Source organism: Procambarus clarkii, chromosome 89 (genome assembly GCF_040958095.1).
Source record: "Procambarus clarkii isolate CNS0578487 chromosome 89, FALCON_Pclarkii_2.0, whole genome shotgun sequence".
NCBI lineage: Eukaryota > Metazoa > Arthropoda > Malacostraca > Decapoda > Cambaridae > Procambarus > Procambarus clarkii.
The window spans coordinates 12883590-12909367 of NC_091238.1; the positions used below are offsets into that span (position 1 = coordinate 12883590).

Consider the following 25778-nt stretch of genomic DNA (forward strand, 5'->3'; position numbering starts at 1 on the left):
CGTGGAGCTCATCTCGCGTTACGAAACCAAGACACCCCACGAGTAATGCCTTTTTCAGCGGCTGACTACGACTGGCGGTGGATCCCAATGAGGTGGTAGCCTCGTTGATAAGCGCACCAGCAGCACCTGCAAATTCCTCGCTGGGGGGTCACCGGCGGAGGATGCCAATGAGATCGTGGCTTCATTGATGATAATTCCTGCAACAGCGACTGCATGTTGCTTGCGTTGCAGGGAGAGAGAGAGAGAGCAGGTGAGGGGTTACAATCAGAGGTGGTGAATGAGGCAATGGTTTCGTTAATGGGTACTCCAGAAGCTGCAGGCTTCGTTAATGGGCACTCCAGCGTCTGTAGGTTTCCTGATGAGGATGAGTAACTGAGGGTGATGAACAGACTGCACATGATGGTCAGATGGTCCTCTCTGTGGTATGACTGGCACGGCACTCGATGGTGGTTTCATTTCAGGAGTAATTAGCCTTTACAAAGTTACCTCTGACCTATGAACAAATAACTTGTAAATATTGAGATTGATAGTAAATGAAATTGAAATTGAAACTTCAGAAATTCTTTCATGAATCGCGTGAGACTTACTTTAACATTTAGGACATGTGCAGGCCACACAGCTCTATGAAGTTGTGTGTGTGTGTGTGTGTGTGTGTGTGTGTGTGTGTGTGTGTGTGTGTGTACTCACCTATTTGTACTCACCTATTTGTGCCTGCAGGATCGAGCATTGACTCCTGGATCCCGCCTTACGAGCCATCGGTTGTTTACAGCAATGACTCCGGTCCTATTTCCCTACCATACCTAGTTTTAAAATTATGAATAGAATTTGCTTCCACCTCCTGCTCCTTAAGTGCATTCCATTTTTCCACTACTCTCACGCTAAAAGAAAACTTCCTAACATCTCTATGACTCATCTGAGTTTCCAGCTTCCACCCATGCCCCCTCGTTCTGTTACTATTACGTGTGAACATTTCGTCTATTTCCACTCTGTCAATCTCCCTGAGTATTTTATACGTTCCTACCATAACTCCCCTCTCCCTTCTTTTTTCTAGTGTCGTAAGGCTCAGGTCCTTCAGGTGATCTTCATACCCCATACCTCGTATCGCTGGGACGAGTCTCGCTGCAAACTTCTGAACTTTTTCCAGTTTCCTTATATAAGTGTTTCTTCTGGTGGGGACTCCATGATGGGGCGGCATACTCTAAGACTGGCCTCACGTAGGCAATGTAGAGCGCCCTAAATGCCTCCTTACTTAGGTTTCTGAATGATGTTCTAACTTTTGCCAGTGTAGAGTACGCTGCTGTCGATATCCTATTTATATGTGCATCAGGAGTTAGAGTAAGTGTTACGTCCACGCCCAGATCTCTTTCTGGAGTCGTCACAGGTAGTGTGACGACTCGAGAAAGAGATCTCTTTGTGTGAGTGTGTGTGTGTGTGTGTACTCACATATGTATTCTTCCGTTGAGAGCATTAGGTAATGTAATCCACCATTCAATCCTCAATCACACCATATCTTACCTGCATTTAAACCTGTTGTTCTGGACTTCACTACCTTCCCTACTAGCCCCTCCCCCCCCCTCCTTGCTACTCCAACAACGAAGAAATAAACCCTCAAGTCTTTATACCTCATCTTGGATTAGAGGTTTCATCCTTACCCGCGCATCTTATCTTCTGCGAATGCTGAACAGTAAGATTGTCTCCACTGTACAAGTGTCTCCCAAAGATCTTATATGTTGTGATCATGTTACCTCACCCTTTTTTTATCATGTCTAGCTGCTCACATGACTGAGTGCCTGGTATGAACGATCAACATAGATCAACGACAGTGTCACACAGACAGTTACACTTGTTACCAGTTGATTGACAGTTAAGAGGCGGGGCCAAAGAGCCAGAGCTCAACCCCCCCAAGCACAACTAGGTAAGTACTTGTTGCAACACAAAGAACATCTTAGACGTTCTGTCAATGTGCAAAAATGTTCATACTGCTGACCAGAGCAGCAAAAATAGAAGGTTTTCTGCTATATCTGCTTTAATATAGATCGTCACAGCTCATAACTAAGGTTCGAGCTTTCTTACGGATCTTTAGCGAGAGACAAAGACTCAGATGAACGTAGAACGCGGAGGAACAGATTAAACTTGAGATAAAATAAAATGAATGAGAAAATCTAAGGTATATGATTGGACTTGTTCCAAAGCTGGAGGAACTCACAGCAGTGAATAGCTGATAAAACTCAAATTCACTACGTTGGAGGAAAGGCAAATCAGAGGAGACATGATAACGACGTACATAATATTAAGATGAATAGACAAAGTATACGAGGAAACAATGTTCAAAATTCAATCAGCTCCTTCGAAAGAAATATCAGTTTAGCGGGCCCACGTATGTACCTAAGTATATCCTACATTCCTCACTACCCAACGCATTCTCACAGTACTGAACGCATCCCAACGGTACCCAACGCATCCCAACGGTACCCAACACATCCCAACGGTACCCAACACATCCCATCGGTACCCAACACATCCCAACGGTACCCAACACATCCCAACGGTACCCAACACATCCCATCGGTACCCAACACATCCCAACGGTACCCAACGGTACCCAACACATCCCAACGGTACCCAACACATTCCTCCCAGCGTTCACACACTAGTAACAGGCCACATCTACTCATCAACTACTTTATAATGTTCATTGTTCTACCATTCCCCCAAACACAACCTGCAGCCATTCCCCTCCCCTCATCCCTTCACCCCATCACCTCAAGTCAACCAACCACCATCATCCATACACTAACCCTTCACCCATCACCATCCACAACAACAACAACACCTTCAGCCTGCACCCCCACCAAATAGAACGTCCAACCTACCTTTCTCACCCACATACCCACATGCAGCCTTCCCCCCTCTCCTCCACACCCCACACCCCCACCCCCACCACCCACAGGTCACGATCAACAATGCCCCCCTCCCTTCCCTTCCCCCTCCCCTAAACTGGTGCCCTGGAATCCCTTCCCCAACGAGACTCTGCTTCAGGTGGAGGGCGAGGTGCTCGCCTTGGGCCCAGCACGACCACGGCATCAGATCCATATAAGCGAGAGGGTCGAACTGGACATGCAGCTACCATCACCACCCTTGCGTGCAGCTATATAGAAGGCTATTGTGTTGCGTGCAAGTGTATAGAAGGCTATTGTGTTGCGTGCAGGTGTATAGAAGGCTATTGTGTTGCGTGCAGGGTGTATAGAAGGCTATTGTGTTGCGTGCAGGGTGTATAGAAGGCTATTGTGTTGCGTGCAGGTGTATAGAAGGCTATTGAGTTGCATGCAGGTGTATAGGAGGCTATTATGTTATATTTTTCTATTTTTGTTCTATTTTTTTGGGGGGGGGGGGGGAGGGGGGTATTAATATATTTTACTGAGAATCAGTTTCTCGTTTTTCAGGTTATGCAATACAGATGTGAGGTATATACATATCTATACATATATGCTTTACAGATGTGAGAGGGAAACATGATACAAACACCAGTCTCACTTCTTGCAGGTCGGAGTACATTCCCGACCGTCCAAGCGATTGGGCACCATTCCTTCCAAGGGTTATAAAGTAGTGGTTTGAGCAGTGGCTCTGCATCGCCCCTTTTCTTTATTCACATATAGCATGTGCCAGGACCTATAGTATAGTGTCTTTGTTTTATGCCACTTTTCTGGCATTTCTTCGCATCATCTCCCGACACATATATACTGTGTAGTCTCTCATTTGACTGTGTCCTCTGTGGTACCCGGGAGCTGCTGTAGTTCTGCTTCAGTGCCCTGAAACCTTTCAGTGTGGATCTCACATATTTTCTTATCGTTTTCTGTCAATCCTTCATCTCGCCTATTTAGTTTTACCGCTTGGTCATTCACGGTCATTTATCCCTTTACGTTGTTATGCAACTGCTTCGGCGGCTGCTTATTGGCTTTGGATGGTATTTAATTATTATATTGACTTTCTGTTTTTCTTTTAACTCCTGTTCAGTGTATTTATTTCCTGCTGGTCTTCAGCTAGTTTATCTCTCTCTCTCTCTCTCTCTCTCTCTCTCTCTCTCTCTCTCTCTCTCTCTCTCTCTCTCTCTCTCTCTCTCTCTCTCTCTCTCTCTCTCTCTCTCTTGGACGTTGGACGGAAGAGCGACGGTCTCGCTTTATGCAAGTCGGAATTCAATCCACGACCGTCAAAGTGGGTGGTCACCATTCCTTCCTGCCCCCCCATCCCTATTCCCGTTCCATCCCAAATCCTTATCCTGATCTCTTCCGAGTGCTACATAGCCGTGGTGCCTTGGCGATTTCTCCTGATAGTTTCCTTCCCTTGCTTTCTGTCATTCAAAACTTGTAAACCAAAGATCTTTGTTGATTGTCTCCCTCATATGTGTTATGGTAAGGATGTGCTTGTGTTTATTTCAGGATTACATGCATCGTCGCGGTCTGCACTTTCATGTTTCATTAATTAATTTCCCATTGTACTTCCTAACACACCCGCCTATGTCTGGATTTGTAACAATATGCTAAATAAGGCGTACTAAGAACGCACGAATCCAGGCTACAAATTTAGCCTAACCCACGAACGTGGATATTATTGAAGCGGTTCTTTTCATAGTGCCCCTTTCTTTATACGTTTGGGTCCATAGCGTCCACAGTGAGCAGCATTAGTTGAGGGGGACGGGTTGAACACACACAGATGTCACTGTCTCGTTGCTCTCGATGTCTGTCTTATTCTGGGTGAAGTCAAGATCTATTCTAACAGGCACAGGTCCCCTTCCTTAGATGTCGTTATTTCTTTTACATGTATCTGGATGTTCCTATCTGCAAAATCCATTAGGTTTGCTTCCCATGGTTGAAGTCTTAGAAGCCTTACATGATTAGGAGTATTGCCCCTTCATCCTCTGAGCTATTTCTGCTGCTCTCTGAATTATATTCAAACTAGTAATGCTATTGTCATCACTTTTCTGTCTATATTTCGATTTATTCGCTGGAGGATTATAACTATATTTTAGACTATATTTTTCCCTTCAGTTGTTTCTGTTCCTGTAATGAATTATCAAATTCATTCAGCATGACTTTCCTGAAACTTTCATTTTCTTTTGAGTAAGAGAGCAAGTCCCTCTTCATTTTTGTGTTCTATTCAGTATAGTTTGTTTCTACAAGCTGTCTCACTTATCATTTCCTGCAGTTCACTCCCCTTGTTGGAGATTCCGTCTGCATTAGTACTGCATACCGCGAGGCTTCTCCTAGTAATCATGCCACATGTAACCTTTGTTTTTAATGCCCTTGGGTTGTTGATGGTAGCGGGATGGGCTGGTGATCCAGAAGAGTCATCATAGAGGGGTTGAATAAGAGTTAGGGATGCATTGGATCCATGAATATGTGTTCATATACGTGTGTTTACATGTGCGTATTTGTAAGTACATGAGAGTAATTCAGAGAGAAAAGAATGCGTGTATGTGAGGGGGTGGAAAGGTGTGTGTGTGTGTGGAAGGGGGTGGGGGGTGGAAGGGAAGAGAAGAGGGCGATGGAGGGGGAGCAATTTACCCATGTATAGGAAGGAGGGTCCCTGGGGCAAGCACGTCACCCCTGTCGAATAAAAGGTTTTGAATGAGATCCCAAACAGAGCCGAGAGGCAACGCTGGCCTCAAGATGGCGACCTGAGGATCAGCCAAGTCACCCTAGCAAACACTTCCCTCTCGAGGGGGTCACACGCAAGGGGCTGCGGTGGAGGGGGCCCGAGAGATATGGGGAGGCAAATGAATAGGGAACAAAATAGGAGAAAGGGAAAGTAAAAAGATAAATGGAAGAAAGTATGTTTATGGAGCGTAAAAAGAGGAGAAAGAAAATTGGAAAAAATAAGGAAATAAACGAAAGGAAATAAGGTAGTAAGAAGAAGGGGGGATATGGAATAGATGGAAAGTTCTTGTGATAAGATATATGAAAATAAAAAAAAGATGAATTGGAGGAAGCAGAAAGAGGAGGCAACGAGAGAGAGAGTGAAATGGAAAAGGCCGGTAGAGAGAAAGGGAACGGGTGAAAAGGGGACAAGAACGGGCGGTATAGAAGATTTACGGATAAGAAAAGAGGATTGCTAGATAGAGTAGAAGGAAAAGGGGAATGACAAAGATAAATAGGTAGTAAAAAACTGAGGAAAAGGGAATAAGACGGATCATTATAAAAGTGGAAGAGACACCGTACGAAATTGACACAACACCAATTTGATTACATAGAGAACTATAATCAAAACAAGTGTTAAAACAAGTGTTAAAATAAGCATTAGAGTAAAACATCTGCTAATATATGCGTTAAAACAAATGCAAAAGACAAAAGACGCCTCAAGTCACTTAGTATACCGATCTTGTCTGTATCAAAGGAACAGAAAATCATCATTGGTCTTATATTACATCATATATATATATATATATATATATATATATATATATATATATATATATATATATATATATATATATATATGATGTAATATTGTAATTAAAGGAGAGTGGGACGAGGGAGGAAAGGTGGAAGTTAATAAAGAAAGAGAGAATGAACAACATCGGAATGGGAAAGAGAAGGAATAGTAGAACGAAGGAGAAATAGTGAATGAAAGAAGAATGGGGACGGGCATGAATAGAAGCATAGAGATAAAGAAAAATAATTGAAATGAATAGACAGAGAGAGAGAGAGAGAGATGAAGAATTAGATGTAGTAGGAGAGAAGGAGAGGGAAAGAGGGAAGAAAAAGAGGGCGTGTTCCTAAGTCATGACTTCAGGATTTTGCTTACTGGTTCAGAGGAAAAAAAGAACCGCAGGAATCAGGAGCCTTAGAACCAGGAGGAATGAACCTGATCTCGTGACTTTCCGATTTCAAGCGTCGGAGATTCTGACCGGTAATGTGTCAGGGATCAGGTGCACCTTACTGTGTGGATCAGGAACACTTGCTGTGTGGCTACCCAGCACTTACTGTGTGGATAAGGGGCGCTAGTTATGTGGATACGAAGCACTTACTATGTGGATCCGAAACACTGTGTATACCAGGAGTGCTTGCTGTGTGGATCAGGAGCACTTAATGTATGGATAAGGAACACTTACTGTGTGGATCAGCAGCACTTATACACTCATTGCCAGAACAAGAAAAACTAGCTGCATGAATATAGAAGACTGCAAGACGCTCCTCTTGTTCATCAAGGAGCTCCAATTGATGATCTAGGAGCCCCTATTGATGATCAAGGAGCCCCTATTGATGATCAAGGAGCCCCTATTGATGATCAAGGAGCCCCTATTGATGATCAAGGAGCCCCCTATTGATGATCAAGGAGCTCCTATTGATGATCAAGGAGCTCCTATTGATGATCAAGGAGCTCCTACTGATAATCAAAGACCTCTCCTTGAGGAACCAGCAGCAGTCTTGGGGAGCCGGACTTTCCTTGGGCAGACCTGCCGGAGAAGACCCAGCCACAGACAATATACAAGTCCCACGGGTATCGATCCCGTCCGGGTTGGACTTGGGTTCATTCTTCCTCTGATACCTCAACATTGTTCGTTTTGAGCAGGTGCTAATTGCTTTCTTTTGTTCCTTTGTTTTGAGCCAAAAGGTTGAGTGGGAGAGCAATCAAATTTATTTTATAATCAGAGTTTCGGTGAATGGTGGTGGTGTATGTCTTTGAATTATGTATAACTGGGATGTGGCTTGTAAATAATTCATGTTGAAACTCCTTTATATATATAATATATATATATATATAATCCTAAAACCGTATTTCCTGGCCTAATAAGCTGAGAACTTTTCGTCTAATAGCCAGTACAATTTTGATTATTTTCAAATGCAATTTTTAGATTCAGTTTGCAATTAATTATAATATCTTAAAAAAATTAGTTTGTAACTTTGACCAACTCTTACCTATGCTAGACAGCATTGAGAAATGTTCTGCCTCTTTAAGTTAGGTCAAACTGCTTCGTTTAGTTCAGTATTTTAAAATATATTTCAATCAAGTGAACATTTGAGTGAAAGTTATTTTTAAACTAAATTTGACTTGTTGATAGCAACGCTTGATTTCAACTATAACACATATGTGAAACCCAGAGCTTTACAGCTGTGAAACACTCAGCTTCATAAATGAGCTTCATACCTGGAAAACTCAGAGTTTTTCATCTGAGAAAACAGGTTATTTACATCTAATAAACACAGAGCTTTACTTCTACGAAGCCCAGAGCTTTACAAATGTGAAACCAAAAACTTCACATCTGTGAAACCCAGAGATGTTGAGCTGTTTATGTGTCAAACGAAATAAAAGACGTGTCTCAAAATCCCCTTTTAAAATCGAACACCAAATCCGCATTCAAACGAAGAACTGTATAAATGCTGCAAATACATAAAGAGGGAAGCACAGTATGTGATAACTATGCTTAGCGACAGTTGGAATCACCAAATATCTCTCCGGGTTCCAAATCAAATTAAACCATTAAACATATTATCGAATACAAAGCAACGTGAGTGTGTATGTAGCAAGTTTTAGGGAAAAAAATACATTTACAAAGAGAAAGTGCAATAAAACTAGGATAATCTAATTATATGTCTTGTCGAGATATACAATATGGGCCCAAAGCCCTCTATAGAAAATATAATATGTGGATAGCAATACAGCGTGGAGAAACACAGTAGCATTAATGAAAAGGGAGACAGAGGACAGTACAGAGGAGTTGACAATACTAGAGAAAAGACAGTACACTCACGTTCTAATTGAATTGCATATACCATATCAGAGTACAAGGCTACCATGGAAGGCAGTGGAGGGAGAAAGGTACCATTAAAGAAGAGGGAGAGCTGATAATACGCAGTATAACGTACAAAGAGAGACAGAGAGAGAGAGAGAAAATGTATCTAAAACTTTGATCAATAAGAAAACTCAAGGGTTGAAAGGTCAGAGCACTATCGAGATGGATAACGACAGCATCGCAGCAGCAGGCAAGAGAAATGCAACTTCTAGGAACACCGAGATAAAAGGGGGGGAACACGCGATAACAACGACCAGAAATGAAATACACTGAGCAGAACACGGGCCACGATCGGTCCCAGATGAAGTGAACACGGGCCCTCAACAAAGAAAGTGGAAGAGACACGGAACGCGGGCGACGCTAGATAACGATAAGGGCTGAATATACGACCGGGAGGCGACCGTATATACGTTACACGAACGCTTGAGCAGATCCGAAAGCCAGATTTGCATCCCCGTCGTTTAATTTCAGATAGGAGGCTCGTTAGCGTGGGTTCCCTACGTCATAGGCGCGGCAAAAGCACCCCCAACCCCCCTTCCCACCCCAAGACAAGAATTCTCAGGAGAAAACGCCAAGTCATTATGACTATATAGCACTGGAGAAGGGGTCTAGAAAAGAATTTGGGATGGGACGGGGCATCCCATCCCAATTCGACACCATCTTTCCCCCCAACATGGCGTCGAAATTCCATCAAGATTTCCTATAATAGTCACAAGTGTTCTATGCTTACTTACACTGCAGGATCCGGCTAAGGAACTGCATCGATTCATTTATCCGGCTGTGTAGGTTTTGATACACTAACAACGGGCTGGAATCACCTCTGGAGCTCAGTCTCTCTGGTTAAACCGGTTATTTATGTTTACTGTATACTATCGGTACTCCTTCTAACCCCTTACTCTTGTTAACAATACTGCTGTTAACCCCTGTTGTTAGCAGTTAACAACACTGCTGTTAACCCCTGTTGTTAGCAGTTAACAACACTGCTGTTAACCCCTGTTGTTAGCAGTTAACAACACTGCTGTTAACCCCTGTTGTTAGCAGTTAACAACACTGCTGTTAACCCCTGTTGTTAGCAGTTAACAACACTGCTGTTAACCCCTGTTGTTAGCAGTTAACAACACTGCTGTTAACCCCTGTTGTTAGCAGTTAACAACACTGCTGTTAACCCCTGTTGTTAGCAGTTAACAACACTGCTGTTAACCCCTGTTGTTAGCAGTTAACAACACTGCTGTTAACCCCTGTTGTTAGCAGTTAACAACACTGCTGTTAACCCCTGTTGTTAGCAGTTAACAACACTGCTGTTAACCCCTGTTGTTAGCAGTTAACAATACTGTTTTTATCAAGAGAACAATTGTTCTGTTATAAAGCCAATAATTCCTTATATAATATAACATAATATATAATTCCTTATATATTATATGATTATTATGTATTACAGTCATAATAACAGAGCTGAAAATTAGACACCCAACCTACCCCTTCTGAAAATACACGAAGTGACGACGTTTCGATCCATTCTGGTACCCCACTTTGTGGCGACGTTTCGGCCCTTACTGCTACCCCTATGTGACGACGTTTCGTTCCTTACTGGGACCTCCTTATGTGACGACGTTTCGGTCCATTCTGGGACCCCCTATGAGACAACGTTTCGGGCCTTCCTGGGATCTCCCCATGTGGCGACGTTTCAGTCAGTCCTCGACCATTATCAGGACTGACCAATATCTCCGCACTTCCAATGTTTTCAGTTTTGTGGATGAGGTGTCTAATAATTTGTATTGTTAATGTGAGTTTCAAATAAATTTATGAAAATGACATGAAGAAAATAATTAACAATTAACTAAAAATAAATATGTTTTGTATAGTCGACAAACTCCAAGACAGTTATAAGTTTTGCGTGTGCATGTTGATTGTGTGTGTGCGTGCGCATGTTTGAGTTTGCGTGCATGTGTAGGTGCGTGCGCGCGTGTGTGTGTGTGTGTGTACTCACTTAGTTGTTCTCACCTAGTTGTGTTTGCGGGGGTTGAGCTCTGGCTCTTTGGTCCCGCCTCTCAACTGTCAATCAACTGGTGTACAGATTCCTGAGCCTATTGGGCTCTATCATATCTACATTTGAAACTATGTATGGAGTCTACCTCCAAAACCTTACACTGTGTCAGGTGTGGGGTTCGAACCCACGCACTCTTGCGAGTACCAGAGCTTAAATCTGGCGCCTTAGACCACTCGGCCAACCTGACTGTAACTGCGTGTGTGTGTGTTTGTGTGTGTGTTCTTCCTAGCCTACAAGGGGTGAGGGGTGAAGGAGGTGGGTAGGGGAGTGGGGGTCAGTAGTGGGGGGCAAGCATTGTGTGTGTGTGTGTGAGTGTCCGGCAAGGCTGTCAGACTTGACCCCCAGAGGTAGGTGATACCAGGGCTGAAGAGAACGTGCTCTTCATCACACGTAAACCCTTCTCTTTACCCTTGGCGCTATTGAGGGCTTGGAGAGCATGTGCTGCTGCTCCTTCTGCTGCTGCTATAGCTCCTTCACCCTTCTCAAGGTTATCACACCTAGTTATTGTTCAGTAATTTCCTCAGTATTCATGTCTGAGCATATTATAATACGTAGGCCGGGGGTTGATCTGCAGTGAAAGTATGTAAACAACGAGGCCTCGATGTGTGTGTGTGTGTTTGCTGCTCATCACACCCGTGCGTTAGTAAATCACAAACATTCCATGATGCAACGTTGAGGCAATGTTTGCAATAAATCAAACATATGATAGCGCTCTAGCGCACGCACACACACACGGTGCATCACAGTGGTATGCAGTTGAATGCAACGTTACGCAAAGAGATGGGGCACGAGAGCATTAATGCAATACAGACAATGGAGTATCCCTCTGAATAAACAGGGGAGCATTTAACGTATTATAGTTCCTTTGTGCTAAAAGGCAGTCTATGCAAATGCAGGTATTTAGAAAGTAGCACAATTTGACTGAAGAAATTGCTTGCCATGACACACTCGTATTTCACCGCCAGAGTGAACCTAAAGCAGCTTGTTACCCTCAACAGACTTGAATTAGTGGCGAACGAGCAATAATGTCGTCACGAGGGCTGTATACATCATCAAAGGCACGCAGGAGTACCTCAGGTGTAAGGCAGTGCACGTCAAGCTCTATGCGAGGACGGATCACTAGCGGCTGTTGATAGACAAGGCACTGAAGCGCAATAACGGCAGAAAAGCAACGTTATTAAGCACAATTGAACATAAGAATCCAGTGCTGTGTTCCCCGTAGGCCTTAGACTGAAGAAAAGCATTACTGTGAGACACAAACTAATCCAGAAAAACATCACTGTGAGACAAAAAATGTAATATATATATATATATATATATATATATATATATATATATATATATATATATATATATATATATATATATATATAATATAATCTCACTAAGAACTCCATATAACCCAGCCAGGATTCGAACCCATGACGTCCAGGATCACCACTAAACTTACACGGCACCGTGACCACAGCACTATTGATCGACTATGTGTACGTTTAGGGGTGATCCTGGACGTCATGGGTTCGAATCCTGGCCGGGTCATATAGAGTTCTTAGTGATCTGTGGCTTGCGTGTTCCTGCAGCCTTTCTCATATAAATATATGTATATTAAATATAATAATAATAACATTATTATTAGAATTATTATTAACTAATATTTGAGAACAAACCTGTTTTAATACACAATACGTTATCAATAGCACTTATTATAACTCACGTTTTTCATAACTCACACTTATAACACTCATCTCCAGTTACGTTATTCTTTCTGCAGTTTCATGTATTTAACACTAGGTCAGCAGGCATGAAATATATGAGCAACACAAACCATGTATTAAACACAAGGTTAACACAAACCAGGTATCGTACACAATGTCAGGCGCCTGACAGCTGAGTGGAAAGCGCTTCGTATTCGTAGTCCTGAGGTTTCGGGTTCGATCCCCGGTGGAGGCAAATGGGCCTAAAGTCTCTTTCACCCTGATGTCCCTGTTACCTAGCAGTAAATAGGTACTTGGGAGTTAGACAGCTGCTACGGGCTGCTTCCTGGGGGATGACTAACAAAAAGGAGGCCTAGTCAAGGACCAGGCCGCTGAGACGCTAAGCCACGAAATCATCTCAAGATAACCTACTTCGAGCCCCCCCTAGTCCCTTACGATGCTCTGAGGACTGGTATCGAGCCCCAGTCCTTTACGACCTGAGCTTGAGGACTGGTGTATGATGCTTCGAGACATTTTGGAAGCTGGACAAGTGGGTTGGGTTAGCTGTATGTCGGACGAAGAGGCAGAGTGGCCATAGGGGTGACTGGTTGTTTAGCTAATGTAGAGACTCTCTCGACAGAGGGACAGGTCTGGCAGGATGTCTGACTGACTTATACATGTTCTGCGACAATTAAGTACTCTTGTGTCGTGGCCTCAGTTAATTATATTTTTTGTGAGCTGAATGCAATTATCAAGTCACGATAATTGCAAAAGTTTAATCGCTATAATTAAGTACGTTTATTCTATGCTGGAGGCTGCAGAGGCGAGATGTACGAGCAGCAAGGAACAACCAGAGACCTTTCGACCCGGATCACCAGATGTTTCGTGCTCTGTACAAGTGACCATTATGGCATGGTATCCATAATGGTCAAGTAAGGTGTGCTGAGAAACCCCTTTCCCCTTCCCTCCCCCACTCCAACCCAACAACTGACCTTCTCTATTATGCAACCCCCAACAGTTGTGTTAATCCCAGGTACCTATTTGCTGCTATGTGAATACGTGCATCAGGTGAAAGGAAAAGTACCCAATTAACCAATGTCTCGCTTCCACCCTAACCTGAACCTATATTCTCGGTTGGGAGCGGAGGACGTATGGACCACCCCATCTTTCCGGTGTAATATTCCTATAGGGTTTACACTGGTCGTAAACTATTTTTAAGATCAAGGTATATACCTACCGGTTGGATCAGCAAGCTATTGTGGTGACCTTAATAACCTCCAGAGGCTGATAGGCCTTATACCTAACATCAAACTATACCTCCCTCTCCACCCTTCAAGCTCCTCAATTGCCTATGGCCATGTAGGGAACTGACAGAGAGGCCGGTAACAGCTAACCCAAATTTATGACCCAATCGTGCAAATATACACAAGAAACAATAGACAATAAAAATAACTAGATAATCCATCATTGCAACCACATTATTGCAAGAGAGATATCTTGTCTATTATTGTTCGTAGTGATGAGATTGAATGCCCTATGCAACATAGGTGGGGGGGGGGGGCATGTTGTTCTCGTAGTAAGTAGTGTTGTATATAAACACCTATCATACATGCCATATAAAATCTCCGATGATTTACCTTCAGACAACGAGAAAGGCATTTTTTATAGATTTTAAATACTGAAAAAGAGCCGATAATAGAGGCCCAACACCGCACCACAGGAGAAAGTGGAACATAGAGCGTCGTGTAGCGGACCATAGAGCGTCGTGTAGCCAGCTAGGCAAGGCACGTGCGCCGACGTAGGCAGATAAGAGCAGCAATCAATCAGGCCCCCAGCACTAGCGTCCAACGCGAGGGCATGAAAACGGGGCAGAAGATATCAAAGCTTGTGTGGTGGTGGTGGTGGGGGGGATTTATGTCAATGTATACATCAAATGAGCAGCAGGCATTAACTCCTCGGACTGGCCAGCTATAGCCATGACACACATCTTCAAGACATGCACACGATAACGGAGACGAGACTTGTAAGTAGATATGATTGTAGAGTAATGAGAGAGATGAATGGGATAATGACGCAGGCGAGTTTTCATAATAAGAGAGAGAGAGACGGGCAAAGCAGTGCAAGGGGAGAAGGTAATTGAGAGCTTCAGATAAATAACAGCGTCAGAACAGTACTAACCATGAAACGGAATCTCTCTCCCTTCTGAACAGAATTACATTAAAGGGAGTAAAAAATTCCAGCAGTTCGAAAATCGATTTTTTATTTCATTTGATTTTTTATATTTCTCTTTGATTTTAGTTCAGACTTCATCAAAATTTCAGGGGTCACTATAGACGTGATATTTATTAAACGGTGGCACTTGGGCACACTCCACCCTGTCTGTGCCACTCACATACACTCTATGTTTCATATTGGAAAGTTGAGTAATGATAGCCCTACGTTTCTGACCTACTTTAAACAGAGACACTTTTTGTATATAGATAAACCATGTGAAAATAAAAAAAAATAAAAGTAAACACATATAGCAACAACAAAAGGAACATGAGAGGCATTATAAAAAAACTTAGTAAAAATAAATGAATATAGAAAATAAATAAGCTAATAAAAAAGAAACTAACAAGAAATGAAGACAACGAAATTAAAAAAAAGGAACTAGAAAGAATGTGACCAAGACCAGCCAATAAATAGAGCTTAATTACCCCAATATATTGCTCACGCCAGACAGGGGCTTAAGGTTACGAAGAGAGGGAAAAAAAGAAAAAAGCTGCAGTCTTGCTGATACAGATAAAACTAATAATGATTAAGTGTAGGGAAGAATAAGTGGCCCAAGGAGACACTGAAAGATTGCAGGAGCTCCTGCTGTAGCAACATGGCGGAGGTGAATGTGTTCAGTATATATGTTTTGTGCAACGAAAGAGAATTTGATTTTACATTTGCCAACATTAGGCTGCGTCTTCCAATTTTCAACCCATTTTGTAACTCATAGCTTAATCCGGTATTATTTTGCCTGCACACTTCTGCACCTTATCGTGTTATATATCACAAGGTGCGAGGTTCCATGCCAGTGCAGCGTATTCAAGAACTATTCTTCCATAGGCTGTATAAGTTGTTTTAAATTGTCCTTATTTAGGTTTTAAATACCCTACCAACTGCCAGCTTCCTGTATGATGCGGATTTAATGAAGCTATAGTTGATGGTGGTAGTGACGAGGATTGTCTTGTTGTGGTAGTGATGATGCCGGTTGATGGTGTAGGTGGTAATAAAGATGATTGATACTATATTGATGACGATGATAATGAAAAAAAGAAAGATGCTGATAGTGGATGGGCAATCGCCTTTAGGAGAAGCAAGAAAGTGCTGAGATCACACACACAACACCTTGGTGATGGAGGCCGCAGGTGGGATGGCGGCAGCAGAAAGGAAAGTAGTCCATCCAAACGCTGGTCAAGGTGCCTGAGAATTCTGACTGGAGCGGCAGAAGAGGAACAAACTCCCAGCAATAACGGCACGCGGGGCGGCGTTTATAAATGCTGGCAGCGGTGGCGGGCGACGGCCCCGGTATTATTTACAACGACAATGAAGCTGAATCTGCATGACGGAGCACCTCCACTCAAGCTGATGGTAAAACTGACAGCGTAAATGCCCGCCAGTATTTATAACTATAGTTACTCTTTATAACGGAGGGGGTTTGGCAAGCATACGAATGAGAACATTTTTACAATGTTCATCAACATATTGTTGTTCTAATGATATGTTCTCTGATCCTCACAGCTGTTTCAAAGGTGTTTGAAGAACCGCTCCTACCTTCTCAACAGCCCCCCCTCCCTCTCGAACAAACCACGTGTTATAAGAGATACTGAAAGAAACCACGTTTATTTAAATACCGGAAAACTGACAGAGGAGGCAGAAACCGCCACAGGAACGGGATACGAGCAGCACCAAGATCACTATAAAGAACAGCACCAGGCCAAGAATACTATATAGCACTAGGCTAAGAATACTATACAGCACAAGCCTAAGAATACTATACAGCACCAGGCTAAGAATACTACACAGCACCAGCCTAAGAATTCGATACAGCGCCAGCCTAAGAATGCGATACTGCACCAGACTAAGAACACAATACAGCACCAGGCTAAAAATACTATTCATCACCAGCCTAAGAATAACATACAGCACGAGAATCAAGATATACACAACCAACGACACAACAAACCCCATCTCTCAGTATTTTTAACCATGAGCCAAAGAACCTACCTCAAGCAAACATGCAAATTCGACCCGAAATCATCGCGAACCTCCTTGATCCCTCTCAGTCATATGTGAATGCATATGCTCAGTTGAGAATGACTCAACTAACAGAGCGCAGTGACTCACAGCTAATAGCGTTCTTTCCAGCCAACTACTAAGTCTTGCAAAGAATAAGACTTCCTGCTAAGGACTGAGAGGTGTGAATGAGGGTTTAACTGAGATTTACTTCATAATGAAGATATGAAGGACACCATCACAAAGAGTCGGAATAAGACCTACTTATTTGGCAAACTAAGTCTGGATTTTCGGAATAATTATATAATATATAATTATATGCACAGGACTGTGCATATAATTATATATGCACAGTCGTGACTGTGCAATAGGATGCACAGCAGGATGCACAATCATGGGGGCACAGCAGGATGCACAGTCACGGGGCACAGCAGGATGCATAGTTACGGGGCACAGCAGGGTGCATAGTCACGGGGCACAACAGGTGCACAGTCACAGCAATATGCATAGTAATGGGAAACAGCAGGATGCACAGTCATTGGAAACAGCAGGATGCATAGTCACGGGGCACAGCAGGGTGCAGTCACGGGGCACAACAGGGTGCACAGCAAGATGCATAGTCATGGGAAACAGCAGGGTGCATAGTCACGGGGCACAGCAGAGTGCACAGTCATGGGGGCACAGCAGGATGCATAGTCATGGGGGCACAGCAGGATGCATAGTCATGGGGGCACAGCAGGATGCACAGTAAAGGGGCAGAGCAGGATTCATATTCACGGTGCACAGTCATGGAGCACAGTCACGGTGCACAGCAGGGTGCACAGTGATGGTGCACAGTGACGGTGCACCATTGCATCTAACTAGATATGTTTCTACACCCATATAGATGGACGTTAATGGAATTTTTTTATACAGAATTATTATTTTTTTTTTTTTTTTTTTTTTTTTTTTTTTTTAACAATGGAAGTGAGTACCACCTCTGGCTGGAAGAATGGGGACCCATAGCCTTGGAGGAAACCACACATAACGCATTGGAGGGAATGTAATTCCCCTCCAATACAGTTTCTGTGTGCATTTCTCCTACCACCCCCTTTCTTTTTTTTTTTTTTTTTGCTTTACAAGGTTACAAAACATACAAGACAAATGCCTAAAGGTATATATATATATATATATATATATATATATATATATATATATATATATATATATATATATATATATATATATATATATATATATGCCTAAAGGTATATATATATATATATAATTAGGCATATATATATATATGCCTAAAGGTATATATATATATATAATTAGGCATATATATATATATATGCCTAAAGGTATATATATATATATATATATATATATATATATACATATATATATATATATATATATATATATATATATATATATATATATATATACATATATATATATATATATATATATATATATATATATATATATATATATATATATATATATATATATATATATATACCTTTAGGCATTTGTCTTGTATGTTTTGTAACCTTGTAAAGCAAAAAAAAAAAAAAAAAAAAGGAAGGGGGTGGTAGGAGAAAGGCACACAGAAATTGTATTGGAGGGGAATTACATTCCCTCCAATGCGTTATGTGTGGTTTCCTCCAAGGCTATGGGTCCCCATTCTTCCAGCCAGAGGTGGTACTCACTTCCATTGTTAAAAAAAAAAAAAAAAATATATAATTCTGTATAAAAAAAATTCCATTAACGTTCATCTATATGGGTGTAGAAACATATCTAGTTAGATGCAATGGTGCACCGTCATTGTGCACCATCACTGTGCACCGTGACTGTGCTCCATGACTGTGCATCGTGAATATGCATCCTGCTCTGCCCCTTTACTGTGCATCCTGCTGTGCCCCCATGACTATGCATCCTGCTGTGCCCCCATGACTATGCATCCTGCTGTGCACCGTGACTGTGCACTCTGCTATGCCCCCATGACTGTGCACTCTGCTGTGCCCCGTGACTATGCACCCTGCTGTTTCCCATGACTATGCATCCTGCTGTGCACCCTGTTGTGCCCCGTGACTGCACCCTGCTGTGCCCCGTGACTATGCATCCTGCTGTTTCCAATGACTATGCATCCTGCTGTTTCCCATTACTATGCATATTGCTGTGACTGTGCACCTGTTGTGCCCCGTGACTATGCACCCTGCTGTGCCTCGTAACTATGCATCCTGCTGTGCCCCGTGACTGTGCATCCTGCTGTGCCCCCATGATTGTGCATCCTGCTGTGCCCCGTGACTGTGCATCCTGTTGTGCTCCCATGACTATACATCCTGCTGTGCCCCCATGACTATGCACCCTGCTGTGCCCCGTGACTATGCATCCTGCAGTGCCCCGTGACTGTGGAACCTGCTGTGCCCCGTGACTGTGCACCCTGCTGTGCCCCCATGACTATGCACCCTGCTGTGCCCCCATGACTATGCACCCTGCTGTGCCCCATGACTATGCACCCTGCTGTGCCCCGTGACTGTGCACCCTGCTGTGCCCCGTGACTGTGCACCCTGCTGTGCCCCGTGACTGTGCACTTTGCTGTGCCCCGTGACTATGCACCATGCTTTGCCCCGTGACTGTGTACTCTGCTGTGCCCCGTGACTGTGCACCCTGCTTTGCCCCGTGACTATGCATCCTGCTGTGCCCCGTGACTATGCACCCTGCTGTGCCCCGATGACTATGCATCCTGCTGTGCCCCGTGACTATGCATCCTGCTGTGCCCCCATGACTATGCACCCTGCTGTGCCCCGTGACTGTGCACCCTGCTGTGCCCCCATGACAAGTCATCCTGCTGTGCCCCCATGACTATGCAACTTGCTGTGCCCCCATGACTGTGCATCCTGCTGTGTCCCCATGACTATGCAACTTGCTGTGCCCCCATGACTGTGCATCCTGCTGTGTCCCCATGACTGTGCATCCTGCTGTGCCCCCATGATTGTGCATCCTGCTGTGCCCCCATGACTGTGCATCCTGCTGTGCCCCCATGACTGTGCATCCTGCTGTGCCCCCATGACTGTGCATCCTGCTGTGCCCCCATGATTGTGCATCCTGCTGTGCCCCCATGATTGTGCATCCTGCTGTGCCCCCATGACTGTACATCCTGCGGTCCCCCCATGACTATGCATCTCACTCTCCTTCCTACGATGTAGATTATAACGTAAAATTACCGTGGGAATTAAACCAGGGACCAGTCCGCTTCAACTCGACTTCGCAGACCAATGCAACACAGAACACATGTTTTGAATGATCTCTAGTAAATTTAATTGCGTTAATAAATACCCATCCAAATTAAACCACAATGGATACTTATATTGTGGTATCCTTAATATTCCTAGGTTGATAGGCCTCAATAACCTTTCGAAGGATGATAGGCCTTAATAACCCTTCGAAGGATGATAGGCCGAGACTAACACCGGAGTAGGCAAGGGGCCGGATTAAACTAACAAGCACTAGGGGCCGGATTAATCCTTTCTTCGACTACCTGTCACCCTGACTACCTGTCTTCCCGACTACCTGTTTCCCAAACAACCTGTCTACCCCACTACCTGTCACCCCGATTACCTGGCTTCATTTTACTGTTCTATCTTGTGAGTGTATTCGTTTAAATATTTATAGTATCTTGAAGTTATCTGGAGATGATTTCTGGGCTTAGCGTCCCCGCGGCCCGGTCCTTGATCAGGCCTCCTTTTTGTTACACATGCCCAGGAAGCAGCCCGTAGCAGCTGCCTAACTCCCAGGTACCTATTTACTGCTAGGTGAACAGACGCATCATGGTGAAAGAAACTCTGCAGATTTGTTTCCGCCTCTACCGGGTAAAACCCGGAATCTCAGGACTACGAATCCGAGGCACTGTCCACTCAGCTGTCTGGCCCCTAACAGTAAGGGGCCTGACAGTCAGCAAGAAGGTTCCCAGGACAGAGTCCAGGTGCATTCTCCCTCCCTCTCTCCATTTTGGTACTGTGGTCCACGGTTCATGAACTTCCAAATTAGAAGGAATACCAGCGATGCCGCTCTACCGACCGAATACCAGGGCATACTGGCCCTTGCTCCCTCCCTCCTCCTCCCAGCAGCCATATATGATAGCAAGAATGCCGGTCAGCTGGGGGAATGTGTGAAGCACGCCCACATGCAATCCTTCCCCAATGGTCATCGTCATTCCATTCATAAAGCGCTCAACCGTTACAGTAGCCGCACTGGGAGAGAGAGGGGGTCACGTTCGTTATCCGATGCTGCTATACAGAGGTCATTCCTGGGTCACGGGGAAAGTCCAGGTCAAGTGCCAAGCTGACCTACATGGACTAGATTTAGTGTCAGGATCTTACGTTGGCTAAGGAATAGATATGTAATTGCTTGAATGTCTGATGGGAGGGTAAAGTGTGTGCGGGTAAGGTATTTGCTAGGCTCTAAGTGCTCTAGTAGCTACAGTAGGATGTTCCAGCACACACCTGGGAGGTATCCCAACAGACATCTGGATGGTGCTATCAAAACTAGAATACAATACAGGGTTACCTACGGCTCCTACCAAAAGTATGTCCTTTTTGAAGCATGATGTATGGTGTCTAAGACATTTAAGGTGAGAACGACATATATATATATATGTTTATATGTCTATATGTCTGGTGCATGTTTTAATTGCATGGTATCAACTTAACATGTCTTCAGATTGCACATACACGACCCACATTCGAAGGTAGCGAGGTTCGTTTCCCAGTCGAAGCAGAAAACAAGCAGGGTTTTCCTTCACCTGATGCCTCTTTTCACCAAGCAGTAAAATGGTACTTGGGGATTATAAATGGTTGTTGTGGGCTTCATCTTGGAGATGTATACACGTGAGCGTGCGAGAGGGAAAAACTATATATATATATATAGTATTGAAAAAATTGGTTGTGAGAAACAATACATTATATAAACGTATAAATATATTGTATTGTATTAAAGAAACAATACATTATACAACCGTAGGTTAGAAAGGCGGGGTCAAAGAGCTAATAACTAGACACTACAGGTAAAAATAGGTGAATACAGAGATAGATGTGCTTCGTGTTTTGTTTTCCCATCGTTGTGAATCTGTATTGTGGCATAATACGTAGCTTGAGTCTGTGTTTGAACATGGAAAGTGTAGGTGTCTCACAGAGGTTTAGAGGCGATTCATGCCATATATGACAGCCCCTGAAGGAAGCTTGACAGGTTAGATTGTGGGGGAAGAGAGGAGTGGGAGTGTCAGGGTCGGGCTGAATCCTAGGTAGTGGTGAGTATTTACCCTCGTGGGGGTGTGTGATTGGTGTGTATATTAGGTTGTTTAGACGCTTGTATATCAAGAGTGAAATTTATAGTTTAGTGGTGTCAGGGAGGTTAAACAGCTGGCGCTGGAAATGGAGTGGGCCGGTTGCGATCCCGTTGTGTTCTTGAATTATATTTTTCTTACTACCTTCTTGTTGGTTGTCTCAATTTCCTTTGCTTTTACAAATATATGTGAAAGACAATAGGCAATTTCAGTACAGAAGCGAGGTGCTGAATATGTAAATTGTTCATAGTATCATGTTAATTAATACACCATTGCTCAAGTTAATATATTTCTGTCTCAATTTCATTTTCTTTACAAGTATATGTGAAGGACAACAGGCAATTTCAATACAGAATCGAGGTGCTGAACATGTAATATGTTCATATTTTCTCGTCAATTAATACACCATTGCTTAAGTATATCTACTTCTGTATTTAACATGCTGTTAAGGATGCTTCAGATATATCACGTTTTTCGTCTGCACAAAAAAAAAAAAATATATACATTTTTGCTACTGATCAGAAACTGTTTTTTTGTTACGTAAAGCATATAACAGAACAGGTCCTAGAATTAGCACCTGAGGCACCTAACGTTCTTTAAGGCACTACGGGCTCACCATAGCCTGTGTTACTTGGAACTTTTTGTTCCAGGTAGCGAATATTTAACAACAACAACCTAACGTTACTGTTGAACAGGGATAATCTCTTGTAACGGAAGCTCTCAACTGGTCTTTAGTCCATTTAGGACCTCATTTTATCCACCTACTTGGACTTGTTGGTACAGCGATGGAATCGCTCTAATACAGGTCGACGTTCGATCCCCGACGATCCAAAGGAACGGTTGGGCACCGATCCATCCCTCTGTCTCTATTTCCAAATTCCTATCCTGTCCTCATATCCCTTCCATGGGCTGGTTTTATGCTTTCTCCCGATAATCATGTTATTTTAAATCTGTTTAGGACTCTGATTTTAATGCTTATTGCAATGAGATTGCATGACTGACAGCCATGCAATACCAGAGCCATGCATGCTCTGGTCAGAGGAATAAACAACAACCATCTGTGTTTGGTTTGCAATACTCGGACATCAGATGCAGTTACAACTCTGACCGATCCTTCTGTTGTGGTTAGCAGTATTGTGTCTTACAAGCTGGAACGCAAAGTAACCATGAGTGGGGATCATGTAGGCACTCAGATCATGAGTGGGGATCATGTAGACACTCATATCATGAGTGGGTATCATTTGGGCACTCAGAATATGAGTGGCGATCACGTAGGAATTCAGATCATCGCTCCTTCGCACTAAAAGTAGCATAACGTTAACAAATGTGGAGCATTAAGTGTGAGGTCTGTAAAAAAAAACACAAACACTAGAAGAAAAGAAGGAATTACGCTGTCGACCACTGCGTCAAAATACGGATGCTCCGATAACAAGTAAAAAAATCGTAATATTGACGCTTGTGCGGACGAAGGAGCTTCGTATCCAGATTGATTAGGTGGGATGTCTTCCCTTCTAATTGAGCAAAAAACACATCAAATTTTACGTCTTTGATTAGATAAAAACCACTTCAAATTTGACGTTTGTGAAATGGTTAGAACGTGTATGAGAAGCTTCGATATGAGGACAAGAATCTGAGACTTGAGGGACAAGGAACATGGGCATGAGGACACGGAACTGAGATTGGAATAAGGACTGGAAGGAACAGTGTCCAACCACTTGGATCTTAGGTGATCGAACCCCGAGACCCTCCCCACGAGAGGCAATTCCCGTCGCTGTACCAACCAATCCAAAAAACTTTATAATCCTTTCAGAGCAGTACATTGACCAATCCGCGCGCTGTCAACACTTAACAGAACCATGCAAAATAAAATTAACAACCGTTTTGTAATTTCCAAGAACTAACTCCCAAGACTAAACACAGTGCCTTAATTTTTTTTGTAGTTGCCCAAACACACTGGCCGCCCGACTGGTTAATCAATCTCCATCTTCTGCCATCAACTGCTAACAATTTCAACTGTAAAATTACCGCCAGCTATAGAGGTCTGAAGCGTACATAGAGAGGCGTGGGTTAAGCAACACGACAGCTGGCCAAAAGGTGAGATCTTGGTGGGTATAGGAGAGGTGGGCGGGGTGGGTTGTGGGTGGAGGAGAGGTGGGCGGGGTGGGTTGTGGGTGGAGGAGAGGTGGGCAGGGTGGGTTGTGGGTGGAGGAGAGGTGGACGGAGTGGATTGTGGGTGGAGGAGAGGTGGGTGGGGTGGGTTGTGGGTGGAGGAGAGGTGGGCGGGGTGGGTTGTGGGTGGAGGAGAGGTGGGCGGGGTGGGTTGTGGGTGGAGGAGAGGTGGGCGGGGTAGGTTGTGGGTGGAGGAGAGGTGGGCGGGGTGGGTTGTGGGTGGAGGAGAGGTGGACGGAGTGGATTGTGGGTGGAGGAGAGGTGGGTGGGGTGGGTTGTGGGTGGAGGAGAGGTGGGTGAGTGAGAGGGTGTTCGATGAATTGGTTTGCGGGCGGTGTTTTTGGGCCGTGAATGTGCAGGGAGTGGGCGGGGTGGGGTATGAGTGGGCAGGGTGGGGTATGAGTGGGCGGGGTAGGGTATGAGTGGGCAGGGTGGGGTGTGAGTGGGCAGGGTGGGGTATGAGTGGGCGGGGTGGGGTATGAGTGGGCAGGGTGGGGTATGAGTGGGCAGGGTGGGGTATGAGTGGGCAGGGTGGGGTATGAGTGGGCGGGGTAGGGTATGAGTGGGCAGGGTGGGGTATGAGTGGGCAGGGTGGGGTATGAGTGGGCAGGGTGGGGTATGAGTGGGCAGTATAGTTGAGCCAGGGACAGACGCGGAAAAAGCAACACCCACTGAAGGAGCTGAGGACTATAGGATCCATCCCTTGGAATGAAGTGGTAATGTGAGGGAACATGAGTAAATATGAGCCATGACAGGAGGAACTATAGTGAAGCAAGACATGAGGAAATGAGTGGTATGACAAAAAAGAAACTAGTGAGAGAAGAAAATCATTGCAACAGGGCTGACGCTGGTTCGATGTTCATCTCATAGATGATCGTGTTATTGTGAATGACTCGCATGACAGGACGTATGGCATATGACAGGACGTATGGCATATGACAGGACGATATTGTTGTTCAGGATCAAAATTTTGAGATACTTCACACATGTGCATTTATACACACACACATGTATATAGATTCATACACACGAACAAGCGCACACGCACACATACATATACACACACATTTACGAGCGTCTACGGATTGTGTGTGTGTGTGTGGATGGGTGTGTGCGCGTACGTGCGTGTAGAGGAATAATATAGAATTTGCATGAGTTTGTAAATAAATGTTTATGAAAGAGGGGGAGCGAGAGATGGACAGACAGACGGACCTACGGATGGACGTACGAACAGACAGACAAAGATACAGAAACACACAGCGAGAGAGAGAGAGAGAGAGAGAGAGTATCCGGAACCCCAAATCACTAACATCACTGAAAATCATTCAACGTATTTACAAGAGAAAATGTAATTATATAACACAAACCAGTACACGCTATAAGTAGCGGAGGACCCCAGGCAGATGACTGCAAAGATAACAACTAGCAGAAGTTATCATGGGGGCGGGGGGAGGGGAGGGGAACTGGTGCATCGAGGCC

General features: G+C 43.9%; 1 non-coding gene across 1 annotated transcript; it reads right to left on the reverse strand.

The window, feature by feature from the left end:
- Positions 1–10941: 10941 nt before the first annotated feature.
- Positions 10942–11025, reverse strand: TRNAL-UAA (transfer RNA leucine (anticodon UAA)). The gene has a single exon. It is a non-coding gene; the product is annotated as a tRNA-Leu (tRNA).
- Positions 11026–25778: the final 14753 nt, after the last annotated feature.